Source organism: Melozone crissalis, unplaced genomic scaffold, assembly GCF_028551555.1.
Source record: "Melozone crissalis strain CALT ecotype California unplaced genomic scaffold, PUWL_Pcris_2 ptg000027l_1, whole genome shotgun sequence".
NCBI classification, from domain to species: Eukaryota; Metazoa; Chordata; class Aves; order Passeriformes; family Passerellidae; genus Melozone; species Melozone crissalis.
Window position 1 is genome coordinate 28,358,721 of NW_026535805.1, and position 12,667 is coordinate 28,371,387.

Here is a 12,667-nt window from a genome sequence, read left to right on the forward strand (position 1 = left end):
AAATTTGACTATGGGAAGTCTGGAGATTTATAACTTTTTAAAATAAATATTAATATTCCTAAGTATGAAATATACAGGAAACAGAATTCTTGCCAGCAGACAGATATAATCATCTGTGTAATCAGCAAGAACACTGGTTATAAATAAACAGTCTTTGGTTAATGACTCCATCCCAGTGCCCTTCAGCTGATGCTGTTCCAGAGGCAGTCCTGCACAGGGCAGTCACAGACCTATACACTTCTACCAAAATGCAACCGGGAGCTTGGGCTGCTGTAGTGGCAGCCCTCTGGTTCTGTCACTGTGAGATTTACTGAAGGATGGTTTTCCTCTTTTGTTTATTGGGACAAAAATTGCTTGCAAGAAATGCTTTGATTATACTCAACTGCCTTTAATTTTATAGGGGAAGAAGTGCCTTTTACTGATAATGTAAAGCCTGCACCCTTCTTGGCCCATGTCTGCCATTGCTCTCAAAATCAAAATTTCTGATACACTGTTGTATTCATGCAGTCTGCAGTTTCAGTAAATTTATTTCCTGAATCTTATCAGGCATAAAGAGATAGCCTAGCCCACTGGTATATCTGAATACAGACTATTTTACTGTTTGTGCCTTCTTTAATTCTGTCAAAATGTTTTTAAGACTAATACGCAGATGGATGTTTACTGTATATAGTTCCAGCATCTTGAACAAACAAGTTTGAAATGTTTTCAAAGCACTTTGCTGGGTAAAAGCATAAGCAAAAAAATGTTGTTTGTGCAGTAGTGGGTGAGAGACTTTCATGTGCACTCTTTTTTTAAATTAAATTTAATTTGAAATGCTATCTGTGGAGAAGATTTTATTGCAGGCCAGATTCCTGATGCACTGTGGAAAGCCAGATTGAACGGAGCTAAGAAACAAGATACAGGACTACTACAGGACTAGCCTCTTATGGTGTGATGGGAGCTTTGAGCATTTTCTTGTTCATATCATCTTTAACCTACAGAAGATCTTCAAGTTGTAGCTAAATATACTTCTTCTAAATGACAATGAATGTGATTTTAGCAAGAATTAGAATACAGAAGACATATTATGCCGTAACTACAGTTTTAAAAAAGATGGCTTTGTGGTTAGGATGTAGTAGTGAAATTCTCAAACTCCGAGATGTATCTTCCTTTGTGTTGCATTCCACTGGATTATGTATGTTAATGTAAAGGCTACCATCAAAGCCATACCTTCTGAAAGTTAATGCTTTCCGGGAGAAAATAACTGCATGACAAGGATTATAGAATATTGGATTGGAAGGGACCTCAGGGATCATCTAATCCAAAATATTTTGCCAAAAACACAGTCTAGACAAGGTGACCCTGAATCCTATCTAGCTGAATCAGAAACATCCAACACCATGAAATCCACATTTTTACTGTCCCCACCCCTGAAACATGGTGATAAAATGTCCCCTAAGCCTTCTTTTCCCAAAACTGAACAAATGCAGCTTTCTCAGACTTCTCTCAAGTGACAGATTTTCATGTTCTTTGGTGATCTTTGTGACCCTTCTATGGACCCTACTAAATTTTCTGAAACTAGTACTTGTCACTACAATAATGCCCATTGTGAATTCCAGTGAGTTCAGAGGAAATTACTCAACATCTCGTCTGTTCTGTGCAGTGTAAAATAAGCATAATACCTGTTAATCCACCTGTCAGGTGGATTTGAGACAAACATACAGATACCTGGAAAGAAGAGGCTTCAAAAACACAAATCCGCATAAGCTATCCCCATCTTAGACACTGTCTAGATGTTGTGCATGCCTCTTCTTGACTCATCAGTCAAATTAGATTTCACTCACCATACCTTTGACATTGGACTCGTGCCAATGGACTTGGTAGTCACACTACCTTAGCTGTGACTTTCTGGATTTGCTTCTTTGCCCTTCTCACTCCTGTTATTTCTTTTCAGGCATCAGACATGTACACCATGTAACTACTTAAAGCTACTACCTGACCATTTTTAAATATATTTTTTCAACAGATTCTTAAAAATTATAAGAGGAATAAAAGTTAAGTTTTTATGGTTTTTCTATATCTTTCAAACATATATGAAGGAGATGGAAAGCAGTGGCTTTCTAGGTGTGTCATTTTAAAATAGTATCTTAAAATATACTACAATCTAAAAATTATTCACTAGTGAAAATCTAGAATTCCTTTTTTTTTCCCCCAGAAAATTATTACTTCTCATTTAATTCAGGATAGTATAAATATAGCTTCCTTATGACTTCCAAGTATATATTTGTGCATCAAAAACTCCTAATCAGAACAGGATTAACAAAAACTCCTTATAAGAGATAAATAGATCAGCCAATGGAGATTTGAGTCATTAGAGATGCAATAAACAGATGTTCATCATGAGATATATAGCTCATTCTCAAAAAATAAATGACTTCAAGACTTTCATTACAATGCCTTGGGTACCTAAATTTTCTTACAAGTGATAATGGGTGTCTGCCTGAAACAATGTGCTCAGCCCTGGGCTGATGGACTCCTTTACAATCCCAGCCCAAAAATCCTGCTTCTTGCTTCCTATTCTCCTTTTCCTTAGAACAAAAAACTTAATGGTACAGAAGAAGTAAGGAGCTAGCTTCTCCATTTTGCACTGACTTAGCAATTTTTAGAGACCTTACTACATTTGGAAGGATTCCAAATAATGACTGTTTGAAACTATTTTTTTTTTTCTCTTGTGATCAGATGGTCAGATTGGATGGTGCATCAATCCTGAGTGGTGGTCTGGGTTTCCCCATGTCACTATCCTGGCACTTTCTCTGTACTTCAGAAAAATCTTTAAGACTGGAACAATTTCCCCATTTGTCCTATTAAGGGCAGTGTTGGTAAAATACAATTGCAGCACTCTTACACTGTAATTTATGGTCTATATACATGTGTGCATCTGAGAAGAGGAAAGCCTGCACATAGTGCTGGTCCCTGCTCCCCAGCAGAGTCTGCAACAAACATTACTGTTCAGCTGTGTCTCTACAACAGACACTCTGTCTGAGCAAAGACACTCTCTGAGCAGGAATTAAGTTACCCTCAGTATGAAAAGCAATTTATTGATCCAGTCCCTGATAGATATCCTTTTGACTTAATTTTTACCTACTGTTAGCAAAACATAGAGCTTTAAAGGGAAAATTCAATAACTGCTGTTCCTCTTGGGTACTGTGTATCTGGAGGTTTAAAAGCATATGAACTTGTAAGAGGAGTCCTATTCTGCACGGGTGAAAAACAGAAAAAAAGAAACAGAGAGAGAGAGAGTGGTACCTTGCTTCTTTGGGAAGATCAAGATTTAAATCTTTGCTTTTTCTGAGACAAGTCTGAGAGACAATTTTAAGGAGCATCCCCATTCATCACCATCAGGCTGTAAGCTATTTCTTTTCCCACATTTCAAAGAAAAGAAGGACCTGTGTCAATCTCTGGACAAAACAAAAATATACTTCCAGCTTTAAGATGTATATCTACTATTGGAATTTTCCTTTGGAAGAAGTATTCTACAAATGAACAATGCCTTGATTTATGATGACAACTCTTTTATTAAGTTTTTGTTATACCAGGAAGATTCATGCTTTTCTGTTTGCTTTAAAGTACAGCTAAAACAGTTTTGAAAGCTTTCATGTCATCCTAGTGAGGTGTATTAGCCAGGGGTTGGGAGCAGAGCTTCCCTTTTTCTGTATTCACCTCCCTTTTTCCTCCTCTCCCCCCTGTCTAGGTGTACTCTTTCTTCCAGAAAAAAAAAAAAAATTCTGTTCTTTCTTCATTCAGATGAGTGATTAGAAGTTCTAATCTTTCTCTAACATGTGTGATAGGCTGAACCTGGGCCCTGGTTCCATGTCTGGGTCTGGCAGCATGTGTGCCCCTCTGCAGGGGCTGGCTCTGGCGTGCTGCTGCCCGCGTGCAGCCGTTCCCAGCCGTATCTCTGGTGAGGAACCATCTGGCCTCTGTCCATGCAGCTTGCTTTGCTTTCATGCCAGTTGAACAAACAATGACTACTTTCTTTTCCCTCCTCTTTATTGCCTTCTTGTGATATTGCTGCTTTAGTAATAGCAGGTGAGTGATATTGGCAACAGTCTTCCCACAAATGCCAAAACACTAATTGCTGGCTGCCATGGGACAGTATATGTTCAAATTCTCTGGAATCATTGCTCTAACACAAAGCATAAGGACTTCTCTTAAGACAAATACAACATATTAATTAAAATGAATGGTCATTAATGATAAATGGCTTCAAGTGCCCATTATATAACAGACATATGCAGGGGTTTGTGACCTCAAATACTCACATGCACTCAATGTTTACAAAGAATTACATTCTTCCACAATAGCAGTAATACAAGGAAGTTTATTTTGTCATGCTCAGATTTCATAAAATAACATCTTCAAGTATAACTTCCCTATCCTCAGTAAAACAAGTAAGCTTTTGTGCATTGCAACACAAACACAGAATTCAGATTCTGAGGAGCATCTTAAACATATTGAGATGAATAAAAGATTCTATGATTTTAATATGGTTTAATACAAATATGGCAAAAATTACAAGGCAGCATTTGCCAGAATTTCTTCAGCAAAGTTGTAATCACCAGAGGAGATACTTACTATGAAAATCATACCATAGGCTTTGATGAATGGTGAAGATAAATTACCTGAGTTAACAAAAAAAATGGGATCAGAGTATATTTGATGGATTCAGAATAGGACTTGAAGTTAAAGAATGACACATAGAGAGAAGGAAAGATTTCAGAGCACCAGGAAAAGAAAAGCCCATATTTAAAGTAATAGACAGATAGGTAGGAATTTTATTCTAGTTCTACACTTGACTTGCAACATGAGCTTGACATCTCTGACATTTCTTGATGTCTCTGTCAGGGGTAGTATAATGATGTGGTAGTTTTCTTGCAGAAAATGCCTATTAAAAAAATGTTTTCCACTAGTTTTTGGGTTTTTTCCTTTTGTTTCGTTTTGTTTTCACTAGAAACAGAAAAAAATCACAGAATTTCCAAACATGTTCAGTAATAAAAAACCTGAATACATTAAAGAAAAAGTTAGAAGTTCCAAAAGAACTCTTCCTTTGCATTGTCATCAAGGATTCTCAAGGAATGCTATCACTTTCTGAAAAAAAAAGAAAATGTTTTTCAAGAAACTCATCTTACCGTTAAGTTTTACTAGAAAAACACAGAGCAAACTTTGCCAACCAACATCACTACGGGCCTACTCATCTATCTCTCATGAAACAAGAGCTTTCTGTGCCCAGAAGGATGCAGCTTTCAGCTGACCAGGACTGAAAGACACAGAGTTAGCAGGTGACAAGCTCCCTGCTGAGGGTGCCCTCCATCTCCCTCCAGCCTCTGAGCAGCAGCATGCCATACCCTTGTCATGGATGCATCCATGACAAACCTCCTAAGAATATCCACACGCAAAACAATTTTCTCTCAGCAACAACTCAACACGATTCCATCAATGCCATTCATTTATTTCAATCACTTGGCTTGTAATTAGTCCAAATGATTGTTCACTGCTTGCTCACACAGCTCCCACTTCCTCATGTATCAACTGGCAGGGTAGTGACAAGACTGTCTGCTCAGCTGACAAGATAGGATTATTTCTGGATTCATTCAAACTGCAGCACATATAATGACACACTTCTAATAGGGAAGTGAGGAACACTCCACAGTTTACAGAGTTACCTGGCACAGCTTGGGGAAAAATGCATGCAGGACATCGAGAGCAGATCTCCACAGCCTGAGGTGGGGTCCTTCACCAATAAAGAACATAAAAGTGCCTACAATGTCATAGTCATAAGTAAGGAGGAAACTCCAAAAGCTGGTGAATAGAACACAAAGTTCATAGGATTTCCAAAGAGTCTCTCTGAAATGCCTTCCTTATTCCCTTATTTCCTGATGAAGTCAACAAAATGTGACAGACTTCTCAGTTTCCTTACACATTTTTTCTGCTTCAAAGCAAATTCTGTGGGCTTTTTATTTTCTGGCTACCTGGAGATTCACATGGAAATGAGTTTATTTTGTTTTACTAATGAAGGACTGTTTTTTGGTGCTAACCATTCAGGCATCCCTCCTGAAGATGTCTGTAGTTTTCAGTAGCTGGTTTGTTTCTGACACAGCCAAAATTGAGGTTCCCCTAATATTTTCCTGCATTCAGTGAGACTTAAGTTAGTTTTTTAAACAGACAGAGAGGGAGAGTTCACTGCTTTCACTCTGCCTTTACACCCTTGGTAAACAAATAAAGCATGGACAGTCATTTATAGCACCTCTAAGATAACCTGCTTATTATTTTTTCATGCTCATTATTTCTTCTAATGAATCAAGCCTAAATAAACTCTTATGGGCATAGCCAGGAAGTTACATATTTGTTCTGCCAAAAAAAATCCTAGATGACTGTGAACTTGATTCCTGCCTGACTTATGTAGTCATGTACAGGTAAGTGGATATGATGAAGGATAGTTAAATTTACATATAAGGAATTGATCAATGCCTGCTTGAAACAAGGTGTTCTGCTCTGGGCTCATAATCTCCCCTACTAATCTTCCTTAATTTTTCTGAATATATGGCTTAATTATCAAGTCAAGAGACTGATTCCAGGTGTAATCAGGCAAAGGTTTGTCCAGGGGTAAGCCAGACAAATGATTGCCTAGTTTTGTGACCTGGCTGTCTGGCTTGAACCGCAGCTTTTGCAGTGATAAATTTGAACTGTAGTTCAGCAAAATAGATTAACTGTAGTCTGTCATGACCAAGTATCATCCAGAACTTCCCAGCCACAGTTCAAAGGCCTCACAGTTCCCCCACAAAAAATCTGCCTTTTCTTTCCCATTCTTGTTTTCCTCAAGTTGAAAAGTTAATGATTCAGAAGAAATAAGGAGCTAGCTTCTTAATGTAGCATTGTATTACTCAGCAGTTTTTAGAGCTTTAAAACTCATCTGCTTGCTATCTCATTGTGCTTATTATTGCTTCTGTAGAGTCCAGACTAAATAAACTCTCATGTCATGGCCACAGATGTGCAGTTACGCCTCTCTCATGAAGAAAAATCCTCAATGACTGTGAGTTTGTTTTCTGTCTGCCTTGTGCTGCCATGTATAGGTAAGTGTTTACGAATTGTTGCTTTTCTAATTTAATATTTTGCACTTATTTTGGGACAACATAAACATAGGAAAGCAGAAAGTATTTCTGAAAGATTAAATTACTGGAGAATAGGATAAATCTTTAACAACTCTATGTAATCTATGCAAATTAACTAATCTAGAGCAATTAAATTTGTTAGAAATAGCAAAGGCCTGTGCTGATAGCTTTTAAAATACTTTTTATTTATTTTCCTTCAAAGGTTACCTTTGATAGCTGCAAACAAAATGAATCACGTGTTCTTTAGGAAAATATTTATTATAAATGGGACTAGCCTTTTAGTTAATCTTCTTCTGACTTAAGTCATTATTTAGATAATTGAAAAAGTAAACTTATTAGGCAAAGGCAATCTTTATAAGACAAAATAGACTTACTTATCCGTAATTGGTTATGCAAGATTTTTGAACACATGAGAATGTTTCAGTTTGAGTCTAGCCCTGAAATGGATGATACTGAATTTTGAAAAGCAGTCCTTCATAATGCTTGTTAACTTGTTACAGGTAGTCATGTAAAGGCTGTCCAAGAATCTCAAATGCTGCCACGACATCTCTGAACTTCCTTGGCTACTTCCTAACCAATAAATGTGCTCCAGAACCATCTCCCTGGCCCGTGCCCTGCACCAACAGCACTGAGAGATAACGTGAACAGCCTCTTAAAGGTTTGGGGGGATGCACAGACGTAAAATCTCAGTTTGAACATAGCTTCAAGATCAGAATAACACCATTTTTGAATAAGTATTCATTTTCTATTAACATAAAATCAATCTTTTTAGAGTAATTAAATCTCTAATATAAAAAAATAACCATATGCATATAAAGATAAGATCCCTAAACAACCTTTGTGACCTTTGTCCTGGCTGATTTTTTGCTTCTGAAACATTTTGGGTTTGAAGGTTCCCTATCACATAATTTCCTGTTACCAAAACAAAAATGAAGTCAAATGCATGCTGCTTATTATTGTTCCTGACATTTGTTAAGCTTTTACTTATATTGTATTCTCACTGAGGGATATTTTTTACTGCTCTTATATAGCCCTATACTACTGAACACTTATGGACTGACTAAGTGAATGGGTATTGAATAAAAGGGTATTGCAGAAGCATATCAGTAGCAAACACTGCAAATGCAGCCTGCTCTGATCATCTGCTCAGGAAACTCTGCATTAAGGGAGTTGATACAAAAAAATGCTGACCTTCATAGGCTCATCCTTTTTGTACTTGTTTCTTTTATGTTTTCTGTAGTATTTGCACCTTCATCTCTGGCAGGCTCGCAGTTCTTCAGAACAACTTTCACAGGCCTGTGGAACTACACAGTGCGTGACCTACAGAATTAATCTCCTGCTCTCAGATCATATTTATTTGTCTTTGTGCAGTGTAACTTGTCCTGACAGAAGCTCTTCAGATATGCTTCAAAATCAGAGGTTTTCCAGTCATTCTTCACTGAAGTGAGTACTCAATATTCTTGCTGTGCCAAAAGATAACAGAGCATTTTACACTAAAGCATGATGTTTACATTTACAGTTAAGGCCATAATATTACTATGGCACAACTAAAGGCAGTTCGTGAAAAAAATATTTATAGAGACTGTAACATTTCATTACTCCTGCTATTGCCTCAGGATCCAGGGTTTGCTTTCCTAAGGGCTTCCTAAAAGGGTCTATGTTTCCTTTCTGTAATAATTCTGAATATAATAAAGAAGGAAGTTAATCAGAGCAGTTAATCTGATAACTCCATATTTTGTCTTATTTCTATTAACATTCTATTTCTAGCAGTCCCTGTCTACTAACATGTAAATATGGAGTAGTTCTTCTCCTACATTTTAACTCACCATGATCCCTATGAACATATACATGCTTATCAGTATAACTATGTACATTTTAGGCCTTGGCTTCACAAACAATTAAACCAAATATTTACAAAATATACACAGTAGAATCCTACATTTATCAGCGTGATTCATGCTCAACACTAGCATGTAATAAATTCATCTGTGTGTTGGCATAACCATTGGCTTGCACTTCTTAAAATTCTCAGGATTCAGAAAAAGGAAATTGTCAATATTCTCTTTCAGATGTGTTATCCTGATGAAAAATATTTTATAGAAAAAGTTCTCCAGCAAACTTTGAGAAGAGTTTGTTATGAGCAAAAATGAAATGTCTGGGCATTTGGAATTTATGATCAGTCAAATTACAACAAGCACAGAAAACAGAAAAAAAAAAAAAAAAAAAGAAAAGGAATAATAAGGAAAAAGTTCCATCTTTATTTGTTTGGGGTTTTTTTTTAATATAAACTGTGGCGCATCCTCTGCCTGAATCTTAATCTGCATTAGTGCAAAGTGCTTTTCAAATCTGTTAGTTTCTTAATCAACTTTCCTAACTGATTAAAATTTCTGCTGGAATGCCCCAGAAGAATACATTATTTTATGGGCATGGTTTTTGAATATAAATATGAACATAGAAAATGTATGAAAAATCCATTACTGACTCTGAAGCAGCTAATTAGCCTCAAACTGTAAGTTGTTTAAAAACCCCAACAACTTGATTTGTGAACCTTTTGGCTGCATAATTCTCACAAATTAAATTATACTGCAAATTCAGAAGAGTAGGATTTCAGAACTTAAAGGTTGCCTTTTATTATTCAGAGCCCTCAAAACAGATCACAAACACTGATTTATTAACCCATGAACTAATGAAAAAAATATTCCTGCTCTTTCTGTCTTTCCTTTCAAGAGTTTCTCCTTGCTGCCTCAGTCCTGGAACCAGCACATTGCTGGCCCACTTGGAAATAACTTCAGCCATACAGACAAAGCTTTCCCTCTGAATAATTTCCACTTGAATATACATATCTTAGGGAAGCTGCCAAATCCTTTTCCTACACTGCTCAGCTGCAGGGATTTTGCTGCATAGATGGCATCTAACTATACCTCAGGGGACTTTTATGAGAATTTGTTAAAGGCTCCTGAGGATGAAGGCCAACCATAATTGTTCACTCTTTTTTCAGATCTTAACAGGATCTCAAGTTATTGCTCTCTAATCTGCAGCAAGACGTGCTCTTTTGAAATGATATACCACCAAAATACACATTTTTCTGCACCAAGTGAATTGGAAAATCATGTGGTTTTAATTAGCTGTAAAAGGACAGTACAGCAGCTGGTACTACAAAGCATATGAAAAGATTTGCCTTTCTTTGGTTTTGCACTTAGAGAATCAAAGATTTAAGTGGCTGCTTTTGTACAGTGAGTGATGAATGTGAATTATGTGGATTGGAGGAGTGGTGGGGTTTTAAACACAGACTCTTCCCATTTCACTTTGGTGCTGCTGGGAGGCTGCTAATTAACTCCTGCTCTAGTGCCTCTGTCTGGATCCTTACTGAAATTGTGTTAGTCACAGACTCCCCGAGATGTTTTACAACATTCCTTGAATAACAGGCAGCTGGTGCACAGTGACAGCACAGCATAAAGGCTGTAGTCACTGTGTACTCACTTGTATGCTCCCAGGCAGGGGCAGGCAAAACAGAGAAACCCACAGAAAAATCTCTGAGGGGTAAAAAAGGAGGCGTCTCCAGAGTGGGATTTTTGCCTCCCTTTTCTGTAAATTGCTTTGTGTGAAAGAAAACAGGAATTTCAGGTGGCCAGGTGGCACATTTCCCTTTCCTGAATGTCCGCTTTTGGAGAAGCTAAGGAACAGTGCCAAATGTGTTCCATTAATATTTCTTGATGCTGTATGAATTTATCTCGTGTATTCAGTGGTACTCATTTTAGAAGAAATAAACTTCTCTCAAGCTCCAGCTTCCCAGATATCTGCATTAGCCTCACTCAGATGAAAAGGATACTGCACAAGATGATTGAAGATTGGAATGTGCAAGCAATGAACATTAGAAGGCAATTAATATTTTCTCTGTTTTGCCAGACTGCCTTCAAACTTTGAAAGTATATACAAGGAATTTTTATAGAGTCATAGAATCAAAATTCTTCCTAATATCTAATGTAAACCTACCCTCTTTCAGTGTGAAGTCATTTCCCCTTTTCCTGTCACTATATATGCCCTTGTGAATAGTCTCTCTCCATATTTCTTGTGGGCTCCCTTCAGGTACCAGAAGGCTGAAATTAAGCCCCGAAGCCTTCTCTTGCCCAGGCTGAACAACCCCAATTCTCTTTACCTTCCCTCACAGGAGAGTTGTTTCATCTTTCTAATCCACTTGGTGGCCTCCTCTGGAATCTCTCCAACAGTTCCATGTCCTTCCTGTGCTGGGCACCCCAGAGCTGATGCAGCCCTGCAGGTGGGCTCTCACCAGAGCAGAGCAGAGCAGAGAGAGCAGAGCAGAGGGGCAGAATCCCCTCCCTGCCTTGCTGCCCACGCTGCTTTGGATGCAGCCCAGGACACCTTTGGTTTCTGGGCTGTGAGCACACACTGCTGGGTCATGTACAGCTTCTCAACCACCCTCACTCCAAGTCCTTCTCCTCAGGGCTGCTCTCCACCTGTTTATGCCTCAGCCTTTATTGATGTTGGAGGTTGCCCCAATCCCAGTGCTTGCACTCGGTCTTGTTGAACCTCATGAGATGCCTGTAGGACCACTTCTTGTGTCTGTCCACATCCCTCTGGATGGCATCCTGTCCTTCAGGTGTGTCAACTGAGCCACTCAGCTTGGTGTCATCATTCCCATCATCTTCTACTTTGTGGATACACAGGATAAAATTGGTTTGTACTTTTCCATGTTGTTTCTCCTTCTCACTGTTTCATTTGCAGATACAAGTAGCATTTGCTAAAGCTTGTACAACTTCAGGATCCTTCAGGATCCAACATCACCATTGCCATTTAGCAATATTGTACTATTTTGATACCATGGAAATGGAAGATATATGAGTATTAAATAGCCAATATTATGCATTGTTATCAAAACATTATACCTTTCAAATCTACAGCCTCCAATCTTAAGGCTCTCAAAATTAACCACACTTTTTATTATATTTATTGGGTTTCATATATCATGTTCTAGGTGCCAATGTGAAGAGTTCCCATGTTTTGATATCTGCTGTTATCACAGAATATTTTGCTGATGTGCTAAGAGCCTGGCTAAAGTTGCAGTCACATAACGACAGATTTTCTATGTGTAGACCTACTTTAGTGCACATTTCACACTGATTCCTCTAAAGCCTTTTTCTCCTTCTCACAATTTCTGTGCAAACCACTACACTTTCAAAATATTCCTATGGGGTTTTTTTCATTGTTTCTAGCAAAAATAAAGGAAAGTGAATTATTTAAAATAAGGAGTAGCAAACACACAGTTTTAGAAAAATTTCCAGGTCAATGATCAAGAAATAGTATCTACATCTGAAAGACGGAGTTGCATGAATTGGCAGAGTGCTGATTTGTTGCAATGTGAAGAAGTATCAAACTCATTTGATACTTCACTGAAGAAATTCCACAGTGTATTCTCAATATGAGAATTGGATTCAATCAATTTCCATTAGTGAAAAAACTATCTCTGGGAGGAAAAAACACCAACCAACCAACCAAAAAGC